Raw genomic sequence first — 26283 nt, forward strand, 5'->3', positions numbered from 1 at the left:
CCTGAGTGGAGGAGGGAAGGGCGGTGTGTGTCGACTGGAGCCTATCACCTTTGCGCCAATGTCAGGGTTTGCTAAAAGCAGGCAGCCCTCTTTATTGCTCCTGTCTGGGGTTCTCTGCCGGGAGAAGAACCACCCGCTCTGCATGGGTTAAGGGCTGAGCAGTACCCCCCACCCCATGCTCCTGTGCGTGCCCGTCCACAGAGAGCCCTCACCAGTCAGTGTCCCCAAGTTACAGGTAAGGAAACTCAAGTTTCAAAGAGGCTGAATCGGCGACCCAGAGGACCCCACTGGTAGGTGGCAGAGGGCGTTTTGCATTTGGATTGGTGGCCCTGGCTCAGAATGCGGATACTGGGTTTAGACCCCAGCAATGTAGCAGGCCAGCTGGTGGGCCAGCCGAGTGACCTCTCGCTTCGCATCTCCAGCATCCATGCCACGTAATAGCGTCAACGCCAGAGAGCTAGCATGAAGGTTAACGTGACCAAAACGCTTAGAACGGTACCTGGTGGATAAAGAATACTCAACAAATGTTAACTACCTTTATTATGGTTGCTGTGATGATGATGACGATGATTGTGTTACTTTAGAGTCTATATAGACGATCCCCGACTTACGATGGTTCAACTTATGATTTTACAATGGTGCAAAAGCAGTATTCAGTAGAAACTGTTTTTCTTGTTTTGAATTTCAATCTTTTCCCGGGCTAGTGACATGCACTTACGTGATGTCTCCTGATGCTGGGCAGTGGAAGCTGCAGCTTCCAGTTAGCCATGCGATCACCGGGGTAAACAACTAATACGCTTACAGAAAGTGTTCACTTTCAATACAGCATTCAGTAAATTACATGAGATATTCAACATTTTATAATAATGGGCTTTGTGTTAGGTGATTTTGTTCAACTGTAGGCTCATGTAAGTGTTCTGAGCACATTTAATGTAGGCTAGGTGAAGGGACGAAGTTCAGTAGCATAGGCTTATTAAATGCATTTTCAATTTATGGTATTTTCAATTTATGATGGGTTTATCAGGACATAACCCCATCATAAGCTGAGGAAGATCTGTATTCAAATGTTACCACCCTGATTGCTTTTTGTAGGTGAGTGGACCACAGCTTCCCATTCAACAGTTGAAGGAAGTGGGGCAGGGAGAGGGGGAGTGGGTTCTCTATGATCAGGGACAAAGCAAGGATGCATCTGGTTTTGGTGTGTCATTTTTCCATAAAGCCAGGGCTTCTGGTCACCTGCCTGGCCCTTGGCCTCTTCACTGCTCTCCCTGAGACTGTAGGCCCCTTGGAACCTGAGGCCAGTATGCCAGGGTCCTAGTGTCAAGCCAATCTTTGCAAAGACTCAGACTTTTAACTAGGTTCCCACTTTGCATTTGAGACCAATCTCATACTTCATTCCACATTTGTAAAGTGCCAACTCCATGCCAGGCACTCAGGACAAAATTACAAGTGATATTTACATAGAAGTCATGTTCCTATCCTGGCCCCAGCCTCAAGAATGATGTCCTTCCATTGCTGCCTTGGTCCCTGTGTTGATAACACACCTGGTTCTCCAGGCCCTCTGGGTTCTCCATGCCAGCAGCCTTCTCTCATCTGATTACTTTCTAAGGATGAGCAAACTCTCCTGAGTGGAATCACTGGGTCAAAGGAAATGATATCTTTTTAAGACTTTTGATCCATGTTCTTAATTGGCCCCCAGAAAGACACCATCTTAAAGATGTTCAGGGACTTCCCTGGTGGCGCAGTGATTAAGAATCTGCCTGCCAATGCAGGGGACACGGGTTCGAGCCCTGGTCCGGGAAGATCCCACATGCCGCAAAGCAACTAAGCCCGTGTGCTCTAGAGCCCTTGAGCCACAACTACTGAAGCCTGCGTGCCTAGAGCCTGTGCTCTGCAACAAGAGAAGGCAACGCAATGAGAAGCCCGAGCACCACAATGAAGAGTAACCCCCGCTCGCCGCAACTAGAGAAAGCCCACGCGCAGCAACGAAGACCCAATGCAGACAAAAAAAAAAAAAGATGTTCATTCCAGCATTGTTTACTGTACACCCAGCAATAGTCTATCAGTAAGGGATGATTTGCATTAAATGTGATCAATCTACACAGTACAATACCACACAGCTATTGAAGGGGGTGACGTAGGTGGGCATTCAATGACTTGAAAAGGCACTGATATGGATAAATGAAAAACTTGGTACATCTAATAGACATACGAAATAAACCCAAACTGCATCATGCATAGAAAAGGGTATATCAAGAAGGACACCAAGTGTGAACAGTGGTGATCTCTGGGGTGGGATTATAAGTCATTTTAATTTTCTTTTTATACTTTCTGAAATACTCACAATATATACTATTTTTATAATCAAGAAAAAAATTGATTCCTTCCCCTTTCCTCATGCCCCTGCCAGAAATGTGGGTGGGAGTTGCCAGCGGCCTTGGTGGTGGGCAGCTGCCAGATGAGGTCCTGGGTAACCAGCACCAACATGGGCGCATGGTGGAAGCTGATGGGATCAGGCCTGGGGGTGGGGGGTACCCTGCACAGCACCCTCTGGGTCCCAACTGGCCCCATGTGTCCTCAGCATCAAACATCTTGCTGGTCCAGGGTTCCCTCCCCATCTTTGGCCTTGGTTCTCATGAGCGGGGCTGAAGCTTCCTCCTCACTCCATCTTCTCCCCTGTCCCCGCCCCTCTCCTCTTCCTAACCCTGAGGTCTGCACATTACAGTTTACTGCTTACCTTACCCCCTTCCTTAACCTTCCCTTCCCTTCTCCTGTGGCAAGCATTTGACCTTTAAATCAGGCAGACCTGAGTTCACATCCTATTGCAGTCCTCAGTTTCCTCATCTGCAAAATGGGAGTCGTAGTGTCCTCTTTGTAGGGTCGAGGGGTGATTAGTGCTGAATGCGCTCCCTGGCCCACAGCTCCCCTGGCCTGCGGTTACGCCATTGCACCAGGTCGCATGCTGGCCCTGCCTGACTTTCTCATTACCTGGTCTGAGTGTCTGAGAGCGAGCTAGGGTATTTATACCGTGCGTCCATCAGCCAATAGTTAGGAGCTGGCCCCTGGGTGGAAGCACACTGACTCCCAGGCCCTTCCAGCCCTCTGCGCGGGCAGGAAAGTGAGTTCCAGTGGCTGAGTGCAGTGCTGGCTGCAGAAGTCAGGCTGGTGTACACGGAAATGACAAAGGGGCGAGGGGCGATGGGCAGAGCACCGACAGCATCTGCTCCAGACCTGGCTGGTTGGCTTAGCCCGTGCCATCACCCCCATGGGATGACCCCACACCAGGCCACCTGTGGGTTACAGCAACCTAGGGAGAGGCGGGTGCCCTGAGGCAGGCGCCACCACAGCCCAACTGAGACCTGCCACCTTCATGTATAGCTTCCCTGGACAGAAGCTTTCGTGTCCCATGTTCGGGGGCTTAAAGAATACTAAGTCCCTTAGACCATTCTTATCAGGAGTGTGACCAGGAGGCTGGAATGGGAAGGGGAGTCGGTCCCATTGCCCTTGCTTTCCGCAGCCACGCAGAGGACAGACTGAGGACTTCAAAGCCAGTCCCAGGCCCTGTTTCCTCAGCAAATATGCCACCTGGTGAAGTCCCAGGTTTCTAACCTGAAAATGGGGTTGATGACAAGTTGGCGTGAGAAGTAAATGGATAATGGATGTGAGGTGATTAGTAGAGGCCCAGGCATTTGGTACCCATTATTACTGTTGTCTTTATGGAAGATAATTTTTGTCTAAATATAATTAGTGGTTTATAATCTATGGCTCTTCTTACTGCATTAGCCACAGGGAGAAACCGTGGGGCCAGCAGGCAGTACATCAAATTACTTATTTAGATTGGGGACAGGAGGGGTGGTGTAGCCACCTCAAATATTCTATTTAGGGCCAGAAAGGATTAGCATCATCTAGGCTGAGGGGAGTCACTAGTTCTTTGTGACGCAGCCATTTATTCATTCATTCACCATTCATTCATCTCTCCATTCAACAAATGTTGATCGAGGATTATTATGTGCCAAGCACCATGCTAGGTACCAGATCTCCTAGAGGTTACTGGCAGTTGTTGATCCCCAGCTAGGAGGCCTGTGACACAGGTGCCACATCCCCCTTCTTAGGGAGTGTGTTGTATTCCCTCCAGTGGAGAGGGGAGATCCTCTGGCCAGAACATTCTTCCCATATCCCCACTCTCGCAACCCCAGTCTCATTCAGGCTTTTGGTCCTCCACGTCATGCTGCCCTCCCTCTACTGGGGTCCTCCAAGTCATGAGCCGCCTGGAAAGGTGGGACCGAGGGCCACAACAGCCCCTCCCTTTGTTCAAGGAAAGCCACAAGGTGTGTCCATAGCAAGTTATGTTAGAACCCCAGGCCAGGGTTCCTCTGCTTTGTGCTTCTCAATTGTGGGTGCCCATGTCCCTGGGGTCCACGCAGGGTGCCAAAGTCCTAGGGAACCGCACGTAAACTTGGCTGATCTTTCAGTTGAAGAATTAAATGCATGCATATTTCATCACGTAGAGAGATACATACATAGACTGTGGAGCAGAACTGTATATGTGCATGGATTTTAGGGATAAAACAGGAGACTAAAGGCGTTTTGGCTTGTGGGGCCTGCTTTGGGTCATATCCCTGGAACTCCCGGGGGGAAACATTTTGGTGTCTTCCCCCCTTTAGGGTTGCTTTGGTGGAAAGATTTGAGAACTTCACCAGGGTGATATTCAGGTGATGGTGACCCTGTGCTCCACCTCCTTGGTGGGGTGAGCATGGAGGGAGGGTGCCAGGCTTGTGAGAGGATGGAAGGGAATCACTGTCTAGGGGTCTTTTGGGCTGAAAGTCCACAGAGAGGAGAAACTTAGGAAAAGAATCCATCTCCCTTCTTAGGTTGGTGCTGGAGCCCCCAGCTTTTGACCAGAGCCCAGCACCTTCCAGAACTGGAATTCATAAGACCCTGGCTGATGTCGAAGCTCTTTTGAGATCTATGCTGCTGGCTCTTTCGCTCCCTTCAGGCCCTGCGCCCATGACACCTGATCAGAGAGAGCCTCTCCAGCCACCCTTCCCCCTTCACCTCGCCGTCTACCCTGTTATCTTCAAAGAAAGCTGGCCTGCTTCACGGCACTTGGCAGGTTAGATAGGTATGTGTTGGGATGTAAGCTCTGCAAGGGCATGGACTGTCTTCTTGTTCACTCCTTGAATGAACACACCTTATAAAACCAGGCTTAGCCAGGATCTTACTGAGCAATACCGTCTACTGAACAGAATTTGCAGAAAAACAAAACCAAGACAAACAAGAAAATGCAGCTCAACACAAGAATATAAGCTCCTATTAAACATTTAGCCCCTAAAACATAGCTTCCGAGGAGTGTCAGGAACTCAGTCCCCTTTGACATAATCTCCTAAAGCTTCTTCATCCTGCGCGTCTGGCCACATTCAGATCACGGCTTTACTTGGTACCTGGCTCTCTCCCCAAAGACTGGGAACCTCCAGCATCAGGGACCTGGTTTGATTCAGCGCTTTCCACTGCATCAATAGGCACGTAGCAAAGGTTCAGTGACATACATTTCAAAAGGCTGTCTGGCCTCTGAGCTCCACGCGATAGGGAAGGGCTCTATTTGTTACCAAGGAGGAGAGGAGGCTAAGGATGGGAAAATGTTTGATAAGAGTTTTCTGGTTAATCCAGTTCTGCTCAGAATATCCAGAAGGTCCCTCCCCTCGCCCCTTCCCCTTCCGTTTCCCAAGGACTCTGCTTGATCGGGTGCATTCACATTAATGTGATGGTGCCTGATTGCATCCATGCAGGGAAGGGGAGAAAAATGCAACTGCTCAGATATCTGCCAAGCCTTACTTAGGGTCAGGTCCCCTGTGCCCAGGAACAGAGAGGGAAGTGAGGAGGGCCCTACCGCCCATTCTGGTGGGGGAGAAGAGAGAAACCTTTATGAGCAGACAGTATTCACCAGTGAAAGACAGCTACCAGCCCCCAGGGACCGTCTCCAGCAGGCTCAGGCCTTGAAGGAAGGGTGGGACTAGGCATGCAGGGTGGGGCAGCTGATCCTCCACCATCTCCCCTTATCCTGTGGTTTGGAGTTGCTCCTCAAACACTAATTGTGATTGGAATTGATGTGTTTCACCAAATGGCCACACACCGATTATTGACTGAACAGATACCATTCATTTGTTTGTTTGTTCATCCAGGGCCTGCCATATGTTGGGCCCTGTCCTAAGTGCTGAAGATTTGGCAACACAGAACAAGACAGACAAGGTCCTTTCCTGCTCTTATGAAGCTTCCACAGCAGGGGACAGTAAACGAGTCACAGCTCACGTTGGGAGGATGTCTGCCATGTCAAGGCATTTTTTGTACAGAGCTCCTCAGTGGGGTACAGCTGACACTTTTAGGGGCAGCTCTTTGTTGTGCAGGCTGGCTAGAATGTTGCAAGATTTAGTATCTCTAGTTCTGTGCTCTACTGTCAGTGACACTCTTCCCCGTGACCCACTCCAGTCACTGGGACACCCAAGTACCCACCCACAGTTAAATACGCCTTATCAGGATATGGTCCTGCCCCCCAGTAGAAACACGACACGATCTCATTTCATCCTCACAACTACCTCGTGATTGGTTCTGTTACCGATCCCCAGTTTTACAGATAGTGAAACTGAGGCACAGAGATGTTCAGCAACTCTTTCAAGGTCACGCAGTTGGAGTGATGGATTTGAACCCCAGGAGTTTGGCTTTGGGAACTGTACTCTTCACTGCTCTATCACATAGCCTCTCAAACAAGCACAGAAGCGGGAGATTCTAGGCTGGGAGGGATACAATGCTAAAAATAAATGAAGATGTTGTGATTATGAGATGAAGTGTTTCCTATGTGAAGCATTGTTTTAACCCACTGGGGAGAAAGGACAGAGTAATGAGAATCAGCCTCGGGTTCCTCACTATGCTTTGCACACAGGCATTCTGAACACACCACTAAAAGTGTGTGTGGGGGTGGTATGTGTGTGCACATAAGTGATCTGTACTTTAGTGAAACCCTCTCCCTTGTAGGGAATATCCTGCTCATTGAGGAATAATTATTCATGTGAAAGTCACTCACCAGGAGACTTACACGTGGAACAGAGGAAAGGCAAGGTTGAGCAAGCCAGACTCTGGGAAGGGAGGCAGCCCTCTTTCTCTCTCCATATGCAATCAGTGGAAAAGTAATTATTAACTGCCTGTAGTGTGGGTCTGAGCCATCAGTAGTGAGGGAAGCTTTGGAAGCTCATTTTTGTTTAGTGCCCCCACTGTGGCTGGCATACCGTAGGTATTCAAACGTTGGAAGGATGGATGGATGGATGGATGGATGGATGGATGGATGAATGGGTAGGTGGGTAGATAGACTGATGGATGAACAGATGGACAGATGAAATTTGGTGCCAGTACCACACGAAACTTCTGGTTTCAGAGGCCAGATGTGTTCAGGGACCAATTCAAGATGGTATAGAATTAAGGGCAAAATTACAAATCAAGATCAATTCTAAAAAGCATTTGTTTATCTTTCCTCAAATCAAATCAAGAATAAGGAGAATATTTTCTATCACTTTTCTTGGCTGATCAATGTAAACGAACACCTGGGCCCTCAGTCCTCTTAGTACATCTTAGGCAGTTGAAGGGAACATCTAATACGTGCTGAGGACCTACTTTGTGTCTGTCATTTAACAGACATCATGACTTTTAGTTTTCAAAGTAGCCCTGCATTTGACAAATCAGTAGGTTTAGGCTACTCAGATAACCCAAGCAATGGGCACAAGGTCATATCATCACTGGCTGAGCTGCAAATCAAAGCCAGGGTTGTCCGTTTCTACAGCCCCACCTCCTCCCCTGGCATGAACAGGAAAGCAGACAAATAGGGCAATGTTTCTTCAAGCAGTGCAACTTGTGTGGTTGCAACCTCGTGTGACTCACCTGTATTGTGGGTTATCTCCCAATGCAATGCAGCGCCTTGCCAGAGACCCAAGGTCAAGGAATTGGGGGTGAGGATTAAAGAGGAAGGAGCTTGGGTTTATTTCCACTGTGGAGGGCAGAGAGGGCAGCTTCATCAGCCCCAGCGCTAGTCAGTCACTGAGGCGAGGGTGGATGGGAATGTGGGGATGGGTCAGCATCGTGGGAGTGAGCAAACTCCCAACACAGAAAGCCAGCTGGGGACCCAGACTCTGCTTGGAGAGTGCAGGGGGGGCGGGGTGGGAGAATAGGGGGTTCCCCTCTGGTTACGGCACTGCTCCTCCAGTTCTGTTTAACATGGTTTAGCTGTGGGGAGGGAAGAGGGGGAGGGCCGGGAGACAAGAAAGAAGGAAAGAGAAGAGGCGGCTTACCGTCTTTCTTTGAAGGCAAACAGATCTGTGTTCCTACTGCAGCCCCTCCCTGTTCCCGCTGTGTGATCAGGGGCCAGTCACTTTCCCTCTCTGAGCCTCAGTTTGGGCCTCCCTGGGTTATCTTAGAAATTAGACAAGATACCATATGGAAAATGCTTGGCCAGAAATTGGCTCCCCTTCCTCCCCTCCCTTCCCTGGCGAGTCTGATGAAGAGAGAAAAGCACCCGCCTTTGGCTGGGCACAGTGGGGACTGAGCACTCACTCCCTCCAGCTGCCCCCGCTCCTTCCTGCCTTCTTTTGGGCCTGGCTGCCCTCACCAAGGATGCTTCTGCCCACCCGAGGGCAGAGACCATGAGTCATGCCAGGTGGCATCTGAGAAGGGGCTGCTTCATGGACTCTGCAAGTGGACCCTCCAAAAGCCTCAGAGCTGACACCATGGCCCCATGAGGGCATGAGGTTCACGTGGGTCACACAGTGGGGAATGAATGGCAGCGCCAGGCTAGCTCCAGGACCACCAAGTCCTCCCGTAGTGCTCGCTTCCCGGTTTCTCCTGCCTCTCTGCCCTCTCGGCCTCTGTATGGTTGGAGGCTTCTGGCTGCCGCTGGCAGGAGGAAGCGTGAGCGCTCCTAGCCCAGGCCCGTGCAACGAGGGTGTTTATTAATGTTTGTAGAATGAACGAATGAATAAAAATGACCCCTCACCTAGAGCCAGGCTTGCTGTTCGTGTTAGTTTTCTCCTTCTTCCCCATTCTTTGCCCCCCAGAATGCTGTTGGGGGTTCACCCTGCCAGGACTGGAGAGAGAAGCGGACAGTGTCATTCCAGAGCCTTGTTGAGCATCCCAAGGTCCGTTCCCTCCTCCAGGTTCTCCGGGTGTAGCTGTGTGCGGGTGACGGCCGAGCTGCAGAGGCCGGGGAGTGACCTCGGTGGTCTTGCCCCACCTGAGTGCCCTTGCCGGCTCCCTGGCTGCCCCGGCCCCAGCAGGACTTGAAATCGCTGCTTTCTGGATGGCCTTGGAGGCAGCAGAAGCTCAGGGCCGTGGGGCCCGGGAGCACAGGGGAGGGGGGTCACACCGCCACCAGGGCCCATGTCTTCATCCCACCTCCTGGCCAGCAGTACGTTTCGGTGGACAGAGTATGGGGGAACTGGACAATATAGGCTTGAGTCCTAGATCTACCACTTTTAGCTGTGTGACCTTAGGCCAGTCATTGTTTTTGTCATCTTTAATGTGAGAACAGACCATTTCCCGCTTACAACAGGGTTGTGGGTTGGAAGGGGCTGTCCGTGACTGGATGTTGGGGTGACTGTGAAGACGCTTTGGGAACACCTGAGTCATGGTCCTGTGGGCATGTGGTTTCCTTGCCATTGTGCTGTTGCTGGTGGTCCCTCTTCTGAAGCTACCTGGGGAGCCAGACTAGAGAGCTGGAACTTGAGTCTTGGCCATAAGCAACTCACATGGTCTCTGAGAGCCTCAGGTCTTCTCATCTGTAAAGTGGGTGTGATGACCCTGTCTGCCTCTCCAGGGTCATCTGTAAGCACGTGAGATAAGATTGCGAGTCTGTGGTTGAGAAGTACTTTTTAAACAGTAGGTGGATTTGGGTGTAGCTGGGGGAGGGTCTGAAGAAGCCCAGACTTCCTTCAGAGAGAGGCAGACGGGGGAGGGGGGAACCCTGACTCTTTCTCTCACGAGCTAAGTAACTACCGAGGTTCCATTACTCACACAGCCGGAGCCTCTATGTTCCCATCTGACAAGACTTACATGTGCCCAGGGCTCAATGGGCAGTCTCTAGGACAGCCTGTCGTGCTTGCCTCTGCTTCTGGAAGGAGTGGCCCGCTGACCCTGGGCCTCCCTCTCTGGCCACCACCACCCTAGGTCAGCAGAGTCTCTCTGACCTCACTCAGCTCCTGCCAAAGTGCTCCCCCAGCCTGGCTTCCTGGAGTTCCCTGGTCACCACCGATGCTCTGCTCATGTGATCTCCAGCTCGAGATGTCGAAATCCCACACCAGGCTGCCCGGAAACCCCTAGCCGGTGGGGCCGACGGGGCAGGGGCAGTGAAGGCTCCTCGGGTATTGCCACATGGGGAATCTATGCGGACACTGTTGTCAGAAGTTCCTGTTTCCTCTCCTAGGAGCAGTGGACGGCTGGGAGAATTTGGGCTTCTGGTGACTCTGAGATTATTCTGAGCACAATATCATCCTAGGGATGCTGTATCTGGGGGCCCTCATGAAATCCTGTGGTGTAAGGGTGCCACGTTCCATTACAAGCAGAAGGAAGATGCTGGAATCCACCTTCTTGGGGGTCTGAGTGCTGATACGGGCATTTTTCTGCTCACAGGTTTCTTTACACTGTTCACAGGGACAACAGAGGGCAGGGAGGCTGGCTGTTTGTGGTGAGTCTATGAATCCTTACAGCGTTAGCTCACGTGCTTCTGAGACTGTTGCCCCATTTTATTGATGAGGAGACTGAGGCATGGCTAAGAGAACTGACCAACCCCAGGCAGGACAGTTCATAAGCAGCACCTTAACTGGAATCCAGGGTTGTCCAACCACGGATCCGTTGGGCTCAGCCTGGGTTTGCTAGTTTATGTCCTATGCCAGGTGCTGGGAGCGAACTGGCTGTGTGACCTTGAGCCAGTCACCTGATATCTCTGAGCTCCAGTTTCTTTCTCTGTTTCATGAGAGGATTGGACTAGCTCAGTATTTCTCAAACCTTTTCACAAAGAAGGTTAAATGAATTTCTCGGGAGTCTTGTGTTTTCCCTTAAACATTCTCTTAACATTTTGTGTTCTCCATGATTCTATCAGGGTTCATTTTCATTTTTTAAAGTGTTGTGCTTGTTTCTCCCCTAAATCTTTAAGTAGACTTGTTGCTCTGAGATGTGTCGTGTGCTCCTGACACAATGCTGAGCTTCCCCCTTGGGCTGACCAGCTCCTCCTTCCTAGAGGGAAAGGCCTGGGGCAGGCCTGCTCCATTGGGCTTCCCTCCCATCAGCAGCACAGGACTCGGGCCTGGGCCAGAGCAGAACGGACGAGGACCCTGCCCTCCGGAGAGGTGGCCAGCACCAAACTTGAGTCTCAATGTTACCAGCTGTGGCCTTAGGCAAATCACATGCCTGAGCTTCCCGGTCCTCTACAGACACAGGCATGGATCTAGGTCCTTCTTCACAGGATTACGGTGGCACAGAAGAGAGCAGGGGCGGGAGAGGTCCCGGTACGGGCCTGGCATGAGGGATGTGCCAGGACAGGTTAATGACGCCTGCTATATTTTAGGACCGCAGAGCCTCACAAATCTGTAAACCATTTCCCCGTAAAAAGCCCCTTTTCCAAAAATATCTCCCTCCCCAGTTTCATCACCAGCCTGAGGTCCTCAAGGTCACCAAGGCCTTAGGTGAAGCCCTGGACGGCCCTTGTTAAAATGCAATTGTTCTGCAGAAATGCTGGCGCAGAGTTCCACACCCCACCTTCCGTGTAATTAGCCACGTGGCCTCGGCAAGTCATTTGCTCCTTTGAACCTCTGTTTCTTCATCTGTGAGCCGAGGGTGCTAGAGCAAACAAGTTGCTGTAAACTAGGCTCATTTCATGGCGCCCAGAGGTTAGGGGACAACAGATGAGTCAAGGGGCCGATGCAGCCCAAGACAGTAAGTCCAATGACGGGGCATGTCACAGGCCCTTTGGGGGACACAGAGACACACCAGCCAGGCTTGGAGAGTCAGAGGCCTTTCAAAGCAGAGGTAGGGGTCTCCTCTGGGATACAAAGGATGGCAGGAGGTAGCCAACCAAAATGGGGCTTTGGGACATCGCAGACAGTGGGAACAGAGGAATGTGGGCCAAGGCACCACACTGAGCTCCGCCCTGAGCACTCAGCATCTTAATTAAGGCTCCAGACATCCCGCCGGTAGTTACCGTTCACCCCACTTTGCAGATGAGGAAATCGGGCTGAGATCCATTAAGCAGCTTGCCCGAGGCCACCTAGCTTGTAAGCGGCTCAGATGGGCTTCAGACCCAGACTGCTCAGATGCCAGAGTCTATGCTCCTAAGCGGGTAGCCCCTTAGAGCTGGAAACAAGGGGCCGTGTATCTCAGCAGATAAAGGAAAAAGTGAAGAAGGCCTCACTTTGTGCTTGGTGCCGGGAGGGTGGGTAGGGGTGGGCACCGGGGTCTGGGAAGTGGAGGGTGGCTGGAGCCTAGAGGGGTCAGTCCTGGGGGGTGGGGGGTACAGAGGGCCTTGGGTAGCCACGTTGGCCTCTCTGTGTAGAGAAAGAGCCAGAACTCCTTCTGGTCCTTCAGTGTTTCCCCTCAAGGCCTCACTGTCTGATGGGCTGTTATGTCCGAGCTGCTGAAGGACACACATGTGGTCCTCTCTGTGTCTTACCCCTGGGCATCCAGGACAGGGTCTCGGAGTCAATGAATGTTTGCTAAAGGAAGCCACAGATGTGTATGCTGCTTTTCCAGTACTGCCTTTGCCCGTGGTGAATGCTCACAAAATTTTGGGGGCGTGGAAGGTTCAGCCTTCTCATTTCACAGATGAGAAAGCTGGGATCCAGAGAGTGAATGTTCTTAAGACCGCTGTTCAGATTACAGTGTTCCCGGGGTCTCCCTGTTTCCCTGGGGGAGAAGGAGCTGGGCGAGCAGTGAGCCCACCTCTCTCCTCTTGAAGCCAGGGTGCCTTGCCATCCCCGGGACCCCACCCCTTCCAGGGGGAGCTGAGCATTTGGCGTTTTGCCCAGGGAGCTTGGCCTGATGTCATCTATGGGAAATGCACCTTCTAAGGTTCTGTGGGAAAGCCACCATGGGGTGCCCAGCCCAGAGCTGGACAGTTCTCAGGCATTAAGCCTGGGCGCTCCTTACTTCTAAGCAGGGTGGGATCAGAATTGCAGGCCCCTCAGTTTGCCCCTCATGTGGGAGCGTGAAGCTCCCAGACACCCTGGGCGGGTACCGGCTGCGATGCTGCCTCGTTAAACGGGGAAAGGAGGCTCCTCGGACCTCGGAGGCAACATGTCCCCCACGCAGCCTACAAGTCATTTTTCTAATGAGTTGTCACTTGGACAATGGGGCTGAGTCTTGGCCCTGATTCAGTGTTGTTGCCTTTTCTCCTGCCTCCCTTCTAGGTTTTTTTTTTTTTTTTCCTTCTACTTCTTCTTCTTCCTTCTCCTGCTTGCTTTCTTCTCTCCCCAGCCTCCACTTACTGGAAACGAAATCTCTCAGTGTGTGAATGGCAGGGAGGGAGGGAGGCACCAGGACAAAGAGGAGGCTTTGTCTGGCGGTGAATTTAGATAGCACGTGGGTGGCAGGGAGCACGCAGACGTCCTCCATCCGCCTGTCACGGAGCTTGCCTTGTGTTGGCAGAGGATGGGCAGATGGGTTCGATCCTCTGGCAATACCTGGGTCCCAAGGTACGGGGCTGGGAAGAGAGCCCCAGCAGGCAGCCCTTCGTGGGAGCAGGGCGCAGTGGTAGCAGGCTGCTGGTTGCGGGGAGGGACGCTCCTATTTTAGAGCAGTGAGCAAGCCCTAGGGATGATGCAGGCCTGTGTGTGTGACCTGGCCTCAGCTCCTCCTGACGCACGACCTCTCGCGCCTTTGCTGCTGTTTCCCCATAGTTAGGGGACCCTAACCCCTCACAGGACTAAATCAAAAGAGAGAAGTGGATTCTCAGCCCCACCCCCCTCAGCGCTGTCATCTTCCTCACCGTCATCACCACCATCATCATCACCATCATAGCAAGCATTTACATGTCGCCTACTGTGTGCCATTGTTAAAAGTGCTTATGAAAAGAAAGGATTGCCTGTACAGTAGGAGCTCAGTTGAAATTATTTGCAGCCGACTCCAGTTTTCTGCTCGGTCGGTAACTTGTTGGACAAGATGATATCACCTCTCTGGGCCTCAAGTTTCTCAACCAGTCAAATGGAGACAATAATAGAGCTCTCTGCAAAGGATTGTTGGAGGATTAAATGCGTTGAAGCACATAGAATGCTTGAGAGAGGTCACGGTGCTGGTGAACTATTCACTAGCGTTAGAGCATGTTGGTGGGCAGTCACTTGATACTGGACAAGGGATGCATCTGGTGTCACAAACATCGTGCCTCACAGGCCGCAATTCGCCCTTAATGCCCTGCAAGCATCCTCTTAACACTCCCAAAGCCAAACATACCATTGCATCATCTTTACTGCCCACAGCCCTGAATTTGCTTTTCTTCTACATCCTACACCTCACCCTGCAGCCTCAGCAGCCACCGTGTCAGTGGATATTTTCCTCTCTTCTTCCCCCCCCTCAACTCCATCCCAGTCCAGGGGGCCCAGGTACCGTTGCTTTTGCCCCTAAGTGTCTCTAGTTAGGCTGCCTTCTGTCCACCCTGCCTGCCCAGCCTCCGTCAGGATGCCCTCCTCTCCCTGGGAGCAATGAAGCCACCTCCCCCCTGGTCTCTTGGCCTCTGCCTCCCCTTTCCCAGGCTGCCCCCCACCCTGGTAGCCCGCAGGTCTTTCTAAGGCACAGATATGGCCTTTAACTCCCCTGCTGAACGCCCTTCAGTGAAAACTGGTGATCAGTCGTCGACAAGCTGAGTGGCCGTCAGCTGTGTCCCACACCAGCCTGGGCCCCGAGCACGGGAGGGGATGACTGGAGACATTTGCCAACAACCCACTCGCTGCCCATTCACGTAATGAATGTTTATCGTTTGCCTTCTCTGGGCCAAATGCTGCGCCGTGCACATGCCCGCCGGCTCGTTCATCCTACCTGTCAGGGAGGCGTCATTGCTTCATTTTGCACATGAGAAACTGAAGCCCAGAGAGGTTCATGGGCTGGCCAAGGCCACACAGCTAGTCTGTGGGGTGGAGCCTCGATTCTGGTGCCCTGGTCTCTGAAGCCAAAGGCACCATCCACTCATTACTGCAGACAGCACAAGTGAGCCACAGAGAGACCCAGGGGCCTGGCGGGTGTAACCTCTGCCCCCTGTCTGAAAAGGGAAGGAGGGCTGGTGTGTGAGCAATGGTGGGATTAGGGCATGAGCTGGGGTTGTAGGGGCAAAACCGTGCCCTGACCAGCTGCAAGGCAGGGAGGAGCGTGGGTGAAGGGCGTGAGCTGGGTGGAGTGGGGGGGTGGATTCTGCACCCACCGAGAGCCAGGGGCCCTACCCCAGGTGACAGGGAGGGGGCCGGGGTCAGGACGGAAGGGCAACCGGAGATGATGAGGGTAAGTGTGCATGCAGGGCGCCTGCCTGGTGGCTGAGTAGGAAGTTACAAGGACGGTAGAGGGACAAAGAGAGTGAGAGGCGACGGAGGCCTGCCCACCCTTCTCCAGTTCTGTGTCCTCCGTGAAGAATCCCTTCGCGGCCACTGTCCCACTGTTCCTTACATTGGCAACGCGAGTTCACCTCTTGGGAAGCCTGCCTGAGCCCTCTCCGCGGGCACAACCATGCCATCCTGCGTCACTGACCCTGCAGCACCCGGGCTCTCTAGGCACAGGCGTGCCCCCCGCAGGGGCTGAGGCCGAGTCACGGGTCCCAGTTTCTGGCACAATCCATGTTTGCTGAGTGATGGACAGGAGACAGGAGCTCCAGCTCCCGCGTCTGGCTCCACCACCAGCTCTCGCGTGACCCTTGAGAGACTCTGCCCTGGCTGGGCCTGAGTTTCCTCTTAGGTACAGGGAGGGCTGGGTGGTAGCCCCCGAGGGCCCTTCCCACCAACACCGAGGCCTGCAATGTGAAAGCGGTGGAGGGGGACACAAAGTAAGGCATTCCACTCCACTCTCACTGTCAAGCTCCTTGCTTTTTACAGTAATTACCACTTAGTACCTGGGTGTCGGGCAGTTGGCTGTCAGCGCTGGGGTTTCAGAATCCAAGGACATCCCATCCCTTGGCTCTCCCTCGGCTGTGTTCTCATGCTCCACACTCCCGCCCCCATCACTTGGTCTCACCGTATGGCCTGCTGCCTGGTGCAGCCAGGAAGATACCAGCAGTCCCTGGGGGAGATGACAGAAGAGACTTGGATGGTCAGGGGCCAACATGAAAATTCACTGCCACGGCATTTCCTGTGTGATTTCCCAGAATGCTCTGAACGCTCTGTGTTTGCAGGATGGAGATTTGCTGCTGTCAGTTCATTCATTCCATGAACGTGAATTGGACACCTGCTCTGCACCAGGTCCAGGGCTGGGTCCTGGTAACCCTGGGAACTAGGCAGGCTGGGGAGCTCTCGCCTTCTGTGGGGCTGGAAAACTGGATGCCCTGTGCCCTCCTGCCCACCCCAGGCCCCATCTAACCCCAACAGGAGCTCTCTGGAGAAGACGGGGCTCTGGGCAATATAACTTGCTGTGCTTGGGGTTCTGCTGAGGGGCAGGCCTGAGCCAAGGGCCTGCCCTTGGAGGATGCAGCTTCCTGGTCCAGGTACTGTGTGATGGGAGTGGGCAGAGCCGTAGAAGAGAATTGTTCAGCCCAGGCATAAAGTTCAGCAGGAACAAATGGTGGGCATCCTGCAGAGAGGTAGAGCTCAGGTAGAGCTGAGGCTGCGCCTGGGGACAAAGCCACCCAGCCTTCAATTCCTCACCCATCCGCTCAAGGCTGCAAAGCTCACAGGCTCACAGGGGCTCATGGGGCCCTGGGTGGGCTCAGGGCTTCTGGTAGGGGTTTTGCCACTGCGGTAGGCCAGAAAGCCGGCCAGGTTGGTGGCCTGGAATTGCTAGAGGACAAAGAGGACCCTCAGGAATAGGACTCAGGACCTCTGTCTCTCGTGTCAGCCCCTTTATCCAGCTTCCTCGCTCACTCAGCCAGCACTCAGTGGCACTTGCTCTCTGGACTGATGTGTGCAGCTGCCTCTTTCCATAGTCAGACCTGCTCAGAGACGGGCTGTGTGTCATTCTAGGAGGTAGTGAGCGCCCTGGCCCTAGGGGTATGCAGGCACTGGCTTCAGAGCCACTGTGCAGAGGGGCCACCAGGGGAGATTCTGACAGGGCTTCTCTCAGCCCTGAATTTCTAAGATTCCCCTCTTTCCTTGTGACCCGTGTACAGGGGTTGGGCCCTTGCTCCTCTTCACAGACATGCCCAGCCCCCATGCAGGAAGCCTCAGCTCACCCCCATCTGATCCCCTGAACGGGGCTCTGGGCTATGGAAGTTGCTCTCTTATACCGCCACCCCCTCCCCAACCTCCCACCTGTAGGATCTAAGTGCCTGGAATCCTGGCTTCCCGCCCATGCCGCCCACATCCCACTTGGGAGCCTTCCCCACATAATCAGGACCATTAGAGGCCTCCTAATGCCACCTGACCTCAGGTCTCTGATGGGCCCCACGCCGGCTGTCCATGCATTATTGATGTGCAGAGAGCAGAGAGAGCTGCGTGGATGTATTACACCCTGGCGTCCCCCGTGCATTAGTTTGCAGCATTGGTAGCATCCGCCTGGGGGCCCAGTGATGCCCCCTTCCCAGATCGGCCCCAGGAGTGAGTGCAGATGGGGGAGCTGGCTTTCTGGGTACTGGGCACCTGCAGCAGCTGGGAGCCGGCAGCATTGACACCAGAGATGCCAGACTGGGCAGGCCTGGCACGTCCAGGTCAGGGAGGGGAGCAGGTTGAAGGGTCAGCTCGTCTACTTCTCACCTCTGCAGGGAAGGAGGGCAGAGGCTGCAGGAGGGAAGAGCCTGTTCGAGGTCACATTGAGGTGGGGCAGAGGCCCAGGCTCCTGGTGCTCCCCCCACATTGAGCCCCCGTTGAGCAGAGCCATGTCAGCTTCTGAGCCTTAGACCAGGCCTCGCCAGGTGGACAGAGGGGAATTTCGCGCAGGCGGGGGCCTTCCTCATCTCTTCATGAGGAGCTAAGATGAAAGCCCCCTACTCTGCCATTGCATTTTCTAAGGTTAAAACCGACTGGCTGTAGGACCTTGGCCTAATCACTCTCCCTCTCTTGGCCTTAGTGTCCTCATCTGGAAAATAGGCACAATAATCCCTGCCTCCCTCCTCAGGCTGGTGTGAGGCTCAGCAGTGGTGAGACTGGAGGCTCATGTAACATACGATTACACATCGAAAGCAAGAACACATTTTCTCTGTCCTGGTTTCCAGTGCCTTGTACCTTTCAATGAAAAATCAGATGTTGAACTAGTTGACCTATAGTTGAATTGAAATAACAAGAGGAATTGGGGCAGGGGCTGTGAGGCTCCAAGGACCGTAACATTTGGGAGGCCTTGGTCTCAAGTGTAGACCTGCTACTTACAAGCTACAGTCACAGCCTTTCCTCTCCCTCTCTTCTCAATTTCTCCTTCTGTAAAATGGGTATGGAATCAGGAGGGGGAAGATTAGAAGCCTTCTAAAAATATTCCAACTCAAAAGGCATTGGGAGCTCATTTAGACTGAAAGGTAAATGACTAGCATCAGGTCCTTTTCTAACAGCAAGTTTGGGGAGGGGGTTCAGAGTCCTGGAAAGCACCTGGTTCCTGGAGGCAGAAGGAGGGGATGAGACGATAAGCTTGTCACCTGCCTCTTTTTGCCTGAGGGCCAGTGCCGCTCAGTTTCTTCCCCACTTTGCAGATGAGTAAGCTGATGTGTAGATGGTGGAGTGAGTTGCCTCAAGTCACAGGGCCAGGGTGAGGGAGAGAATGGGCCCGGGTCTGCCCAGTCCCTCCAGTGTGGTGGAAGAAGTAGATGGGCGAGGAAGGGAAGGGGCCCCCCCAGTGACTGATCCCCTCTGTGGGTTCTCTGCAAAGTGCGTTCCCTTCAGGACCTCCTGGGTGGTGGGTCTGGTTATTATCTCCGTCTCACGGATGGAGACCCTGATGCCTGGGCAAGTGAGCGGAAGCGCTGAGGGTGATGGAGCCAGTGGTCTGATTGCTGGTTGTTCCTGGATGGCTGTGTGGGGGGCCACGTGGCCACAGCAGCCTGGGTAACCCCCAGTCAGTGTGGGGGGCTGTGACCGAGAGCAAGAACGCAGCCACACGGAGGCAGGTGATGCGGCCCTGGAGCAGCAGCTGTCCTCTATGCAAACAAGGCCTTCAGCAGCAAGCAAGGGCATGGCCGATAAACCCCCTCCTTCTCCGCCTCCATGACCCCGGCCTGTGCCTTGTGACACCTTCACCACAGCAGCTGCCCTCATTCTCGGCCTTGAATCTCAGGCCAGACCAGTTCACAAGAGCCATGCGCATGCCCTGGGAATTCCCTGGGCCCATCTGGAGGCAGTCACAGCCCGAGCAAACGTCTGGCTAAAGGAGCCAGCCCTAGAAGCCTCTCTGCAGTCAGGGGCTGACCAGAGCATCCCCAGCAGCATGTCTGTTTCACTTCTGGGGCCAGTCTGAGCACTGTTGGTGGAGCCTTGGCTTAGAGAGCTTCTTCCCCTGGACATACCCAGCTTCGTGCATCACCGCTGTACGCAGACACTTCACCCTCTGCCCTGCTTCCGGGCCCTTGCTCCTGCTGTTCCCTTTGCTGGACCCTTCCTGCCCTGTCCCCTCTCCATCTGTTCTGATACCTTTGCAGAGCCAGCCCCACATCCCTGCCCAGCCCTGCGTGCCCCGGCCCTTGGGGTTACCGGTCATTACAATGCTGCCCTTGTAAAACGCCCAGCTCCCCACCAGCCTGGGCGCTGCCTGGCTGAGGCTGATGGATTTGTTTCTGGCTCTGGACTGAGTGCTTTCCGCACAGTCTCACTGAATCCTCACAACCAAGGAGGTAGGTATGCTTCTCGTTCTCGCTTTACAGATGAAGAAGGGTGGTCAGAGAGGTCAAGTCACTTGCCCGACATGGCACAGCTACCAAGTGGAAGAGTCAGGATAAGGAGCTGGGAGTCCCTCCGCAGACCCTGTATTGGGACTAGACTGGCCCTTGTCAGCCTTGTATTCCCAGGGCCAACAGAGCACAGAGTGATTAAGGACCGATAGACGCCCAATAGATAAATGCTCAAGAATGAGACAGCAGATGCTTCCCCCCGTGCTCCCCACCAGGAGTGCCGACTGCACATCCTGCCTCTCCCTCGCCTCCCACGTGCTCCCCCAGGCCCAGGCAGGCCCCCCAGCTGCCATTCTCCCTGCGCCGGGCTTTGGCTCGGGAAGTCCTCCTGGCAGTGTTGTGGGCTTGGGTGGTTATACCCATTTTATAGAGAGGAGACAGGCCCAGGGAGGTCTAATCGATGTCCCGGAGCAGCCGGCAGGACACGGTCGGTCCAGCCTCCGGCCTGGGGTTCTGGGCTCTGTGTCGGTGCCCCATCGCCGGGCTGGCGGGAGGAGACCTTCCTTACCAAAGCCTCCCGGCTGCCTCTGGCCCGAGGTGACGAGGTGGTAGCACAGCTGGTCAGCTGGCCCCCTACCCCCAGTCTCTGAGAAGAGAGGAAACACCAGGCAGTGGGGGATTCCTCCGGCGGCGACACGCCCCCTGGCCACTTCCTCTGGACACTCTCGTTTTCTTTGTCGCTTGTTTTAGTTTCTGCTTTTCTTCCCTCGTTCCTTTTTTTCGAGGCCACTTTCATTTCCGTCTGTCAGTGTCTCCCCACACCACTCCCACCCATCCTTTCTGCTCGGCTGGCCACCCCAAACCCTCCTACCACCTTGGGATCCCCAGTGGCCCAGCCTGCCTGAGCCTCTGTTCCCGCAGTGGGAACACTGAGGCGGGGGGACTGGGTCCCCCCAGGCTCTCTGCTTAGCCTCTCTGGGCTCCTCTTCTGTGTACTGAGGGTAAGAATATCAACCTCAGAGGATGTGAGGAGAAAAGGAGGTGACACATGTAAAGCTCAAATAACTAGTATTTAGCACAACTCAATAAATACCAGCTCTGTGTCTCCAGGGTCTGCCTCTGAGTTCACTCCCCTGTGTTTGTGGTCATCTCTCCCACAGCACATCTTCACGGGGCCCCACATCTGGCCAGAAGCAGAAATTACCCTCTGTGCCTTCTGTACAAGCCACCAAAGCCTGCACAGAGGAAGGTCTGGGAGAGGAAGAGAGTATTATCAGTTTTGCCCTCTACTCAGTACTGCCCTCGATCCAGTGCAGGAATTCCCTCCACCCTGCCCAGCACACAGGCCTCCTTCCTTGCCAACTGCCTATGGCAAGGAGCTTGGTACTGCCCAGGGCAGCCCATCCACTGCCAGACAGCTCTGCTCGTTAGGAAGTTCTTCCATCCAGTGAGCAGAGACCCGCCTGCCTTTACTTCCATTTCCACCTTTGGTCATCCCCAAAGGGACCACTGTTTTCTCCCCCATTGTTCCAGATGCTTGAATGTTGTCCTTGGGCCGCTCCAGTCTAGCCCTCAAATCCCTCTGCCCAAGCCTGAGAGGCAGTGTGGCAGAGTGGTTAAGATCTTGGACTCTAGAGCCTAGCTCTCCCAGTTCAAATCCCAGCATGGCCCCTTGCTACCTACGTGCCATTGTATCTTCTACGCCCCAAAGAGGCAACTGTGGGACTTAGGTGAGAGGATGTGTAATGTGCTAGCATATTATAAGCACCTGGTAAACATCACCTGCTTCCGTTATTCTTGTTCAAGACCAAACATCCACAAATTCTTAACAGCTACGCAAAGCTATATCAAAGGATATCATTCCCAGACCCCTTCTAAGCCGTATTGTCTGCTGGGTTCTACTTGGCAAGTTCCCTCTTACAACTTGGATAAGGTGCCTTGATTCCCAGAGGGAGCGTTTCATCAAAAATAGATCCCTGGTTTGGGAATGAGACCTGTGTTCATATCCCAACCCCCACCCTGGGCCTAAGTGCTAAGACATGAAAAGAAAAAGTTTGGATTACAAAATATGAAAACTGCTGATCAAAATGAATGTTTAGTTAATATATTCAAACGTAATTAATTGTTTGGTTTGATTTTTTTTTTTTTTTAAAACGGCCCTTCCTTTGGGGGTTCCAAGTGCTTTGCCTTGCCAAGGTTCCTGATTACAGACAGCGATTGCACAGAAGTCAGAGCCAATTGTTAATTTTACAATTTACTCATTGCAAATAATTTCAAAAGAAAAATTATTGCAAAAATTCAGGGTTTCTTTTCAGCCAAAGAATACTTTCAGAATGGGATATGTTTTATATCATGTGGGAGAGACCTCCAAAAGCATCAGCACTGAGTCTTAAAATGGCCCCGAGACAGGTCACTTTGCCTCTGAGTCACTAACTCCTCACCTGCAAGATGGGGACAATACACCTGCCTCCCAGGGTGTTTGATCCTCACCTGGATCTCTGGAGGTAAGTTCCTGTCTTTTGGGAACTGCTGGGGAAGGGGGCAGAGGACTAGTGACCCTGGCTTCCCAGCAGTTTCCATATAGACACTGGCTCCTTAGCTTTATTTACAGTTCTGTGCATCTGGCTCTTTCATCCAGGCTGCCACGCATCCTACTTGGAAAACAGCAGCACCATCAGCAGCAGTTAATAACTTGGGCTTCGGATGGTTCTGGGAGAGTCTCAGTTATCCCTTTGCTGCTGCATCAGCCAGTTCCACACAAGCCCTTGAAGGCCAGATGTCCCTCCCCAGCCACAGCGGAATTCAGCCAGAAGACTTGTCTCTGCTCCCTCACCTCTCAACAGCTTTTCCTTGTAAGAAACCGTCATCCCTTTGTCTTTGTAACTGGGAGAGGCTCATGGCAGAGGCAGGGAGATGCCGGCTGGATGGGTGGTACCAGGTTAGAGACCCAGCTGCGTTTCTGCCTCTCCTGAAACATTCTTGGCCCAGGATGGCTATTCACTGACTGAGAGGTGCTTTTATATGTGCCCAGTCTGCCTAGGGTGCCCAGTTTCATACAAAGAGGGTAGAAAACGTTGAGTCCTGGGTTTCAGTTCTGCCTTTCTCACCACTTGCTGTGGGACTTTGGACAAGTCACTTGGCCACTCTGAACCTCGGTTTCCTCCTCTGTAAACTGGGGAAACAAACAGCTGGCCCGCCTCTTCCCTGGCTTGATGTGGGATTGTGAGTGGGAAAGGCTCGGTAGACCAGCTTTGTGAGGCTGCAGGGAGAGATGCCCGTCCTCTTCTTTGTCTTGGTGTCAGGGCCCAGCTTCCCTGCTTTCTGCTGGCCCCAGCCTGACTCCCACCCCAGGCTGGCCCAGTCCTGGGGGCTTGCCCCCATCAAGGAACATGTGTCCCTCCTGGGATGGAGCTTGTGGCCTCAGACAAGACCCAGCAGGTGACCTCAATGCAGACCAGGTGTCAGCACCTCTATTTACAACTCACAGATCCAGCCGCCTCCCCCTTGTCCCCCGCAGAGACTGTGTCTTTAAAAGTAGAATATGAATAATCACCAGGAAAAAATACATCTCACAGATCAGATATAAATAGTCATTTCTACTGTTCCCTTATCACCCCCTGGACATGCCCATAATCAAAGACAGGGATTTGTTAAACCAGAGAAGATCTTTGAAGTGATCCCGTGTAACCCAGCCTTTGTTCCCAGTCTATATTTGCCAACTGAAACCAAAGAGGTTAAGTGACTTGCCCAGGTTTGTGCAGGGCGTGTGTGTGAGAGCTGGGGCTGGGGCTCTGACCTCTGATTCTTTACACAGCACCAGATGCCTCCCAAACTGTGACCTCCGCTCAGAGCGGGGTGCCTCCAGCCTCCGCCGTGTCTCAAAGGGCCAGGGAGGGTGGATGTGGCCAGATGTTCAGGAAACCCCTGAGTATGGTCATCTGGTGCAAGTCTCCATTCTCTGGTCTTCATTCTTCCATCTGCAGAATGGTGTTCTTCGACGAGCACTTTTTTTCACTTTAGTTGGCAGCAGTTGTACTGCACGAAGCAAAAGCCCAATCCTTTTGTTCATTCAGTCCTCGGCCTTACATGTGAAGGTAGCCCCCTTCTCCCGGGGGAACCAGCCTCCCCCTCCCCAGCAGCTGTTCTCTCTCAGAGGAAGATCGTGCAGGCAGTGTTCTGGTGGAGGTGAGAGCATATCGATTTATCTTAAAGCTGCATTTGCAGAGTCAGCACACTTTTTACCTAGATTTTGTGTTTGTTCTATAGATTGAATGTGTTCCCCTAAATTCATACGTTGAAACCTAATAAATGTAATGGTATTAGGAGGTGGGGCCTTTGGAAGGTGATGAGGTCACGAGAGTGGAGCCCTCGTGAGCGAGATTAGTGTCCTTATGAAAGAGAACCAGAGAGCTCCCTTGTCCCTTTCACCATGTGAGGACACAGCGAGAAGACTGCTGTCTGTGGACCAGGAAGTAGGTCCTCACCAGGCACCGAATCTGCAAGCTCCTTGATCTTGGACTTCCCAGCCTCCAGAACTGTGAGAAATAAGTTTCTGTTGTTTATACGCCACCTGGTCTCTGGATTTCTATTACAGCAGTTCAGACGGACTGAGACAGTTTGTTTTCTTGGAGTTGCTTTGGAAGGTGACAGTGGTGGTGGAAGGGAAGCAAAGGTCCACCCCAAGGCACTACCTGATGCTACCCCTGTAAACCTGGAGAGGAAGGTTCATGTTGGGGCTGCCCTGAGGCTGCTGTAATCCCAGGAGAAACTAAAGGCTGTGTTCTCTGGGTGGACAGACAGATGATGGCCTTCAGAGAAGTGGGGAAAGCTACTTGCTCTCCGTCCCTAAACCAAGCTGCTCATACCACCAGGAGGGGTCAGAGTACCCTGCTGGTCATTCATTCTTTAGCATGAACTACTTAAGCAGATTGCTCTCTAACCCTGACCAAGAGAAATCTATTGGAGGGCTTCGGCTCATGTTCTGAAAGCTGTGCTGAGATGTTCCACAGCTAAACTAAATTGATATCTGTCTCTTCCCAATTGGTATTAGAGAACAAAATTACTACTTAGAATTATCTCAATTTCACATTTTTCTCCCATTGAATTTCCTTAAGATCCTGGCACCTGCTACTGCTTGACTGCTAATGAGTGCTCACAGGCAATAAAATGAAATGTACAAGTTGCCGACAAATATTAATGAGAATTATCAGAATCAGCCATTCTGCTGAGTTTCGCAGAATGTTTTTTATGATGGATGTGCATGTGTGGGTTATGATTTTACAGTGTGGGTGCATTTTCTGCTGGTAAAGTTGTTCCCAGTTCATGGGACGGAGCAGAAGTTTAGTGTTGCATGGAGTGCCCCCAAGAATCCCGTGACTTCCGTTTTCGGCAATGGAATGAGGATGGAGATGGTGGCAAAGAGAAGATGGGGCCCCCAGAAGGGATGGGAAGCCCCAAACTCAGGCTTCATCTCTGACACACCCTTCACCCCATCCAAGGTAGTCAGGTCCTGGTGACTCAAGATCTTTCAGGTGTGTCCCTTCCCTCCCTCCCCCACTGCTAACAACCTTGTCTTACTGGGATTTCTGCAGCTGCGTCTAACTGCCACCACCGCATCCCTGCATTCTGTTCTCCACAGTGCACCAGGGGGATCTTTCAAAAACACAAATCTGGTTGCATTGTCCCTCGCATAAAATCTTTTAGTAGCTCCCTGTGGCCTCCAGGGTTAAATGCCACATTCCTTTAGAGTGAGTTGCAAGGGCCCTTGGGATCTTACCCCACTCTTTTCCATCTCCTTTTCCACCTTCGTGCTATACCCACCCCAGAGCGCAGTTCTGTGCCTCTGGGCTTTTGCAAATGTGGTTCCCTCTTCCTAGAAAGCTCCGGGCTTCACCTCCCTCCCCCTACCTGGCAGGCACATGCATATGCACACACGCATGCACACACACACACACACACACACACACACACATACACAGGAACTCAGGCTGTAGATTCCTACAGATCGCAGTTTAGATGCCACTTCTAGGAGGTAACTTGACTGCCTCTCAGCACTTAAGGTTGCCCATCCAATGTGCCCCCTGGATTCACCCCATGCCAGGACTAGTCACACTGTAATTGTCTTTTTGCTGGTCTCTCTCCCCCACTGGACTGTGTGTCCCTGGAGAATAGGAACTGTCCTGCCATATCCCAGCTGCTTCATGTAGGGGATACTCAACAAATACCTGTTGAAAGTGAAAGGAAGGAAGGAAAAAAGAGAGAGGAGGTCAAATTTGTTTTGCCAGTGTCCCAGTCCAGTCAGCGCCAGCCTGGGCATCTGCAAGAAA

General features: G+C 52.8%; 1 protein-coding gene across 5 annotated transcripts in view; it reads left to right on the forward strand.

The window, feature by feature from the left end:
• The window catches only part of HIVEP3 (HIVEP zinc finger 3), a 508837-nt gene that overhangs the window by 294510 nt on the left and 188044 nt on the right, over window positions 1-26283 (forward strand). Inside the window, exon 1 of one of the 5 annotated variants that reach the window (XM_082466058.1) lies at window positions 19207-22809. The exons of the other annotated variants lie outside the window; for them this stretch is intronic. The gene's annotated coding sequence lies outside the window, so the exon portion shown is untranslated. Of the gene's footprint in view, window positions 1-19206; window positions 22810-26283 lie in introns of those variants that run through there. 5 annotated transcript variants of the gene reach the window in all.

This window comes from Balaenoptera physalus (genome assembly GCF_965194825.1).
Source record: "Balaenoptera physalus genome assembly, chromosome: 1".
In the NCBI taxonomy this organism is placed as follows: Eukaryota; Metazoa; Chordata; class Mammalia; order Artiodactyla; family Balaenopteridae; genus Balaenoptera; species Balaenoptera physalus.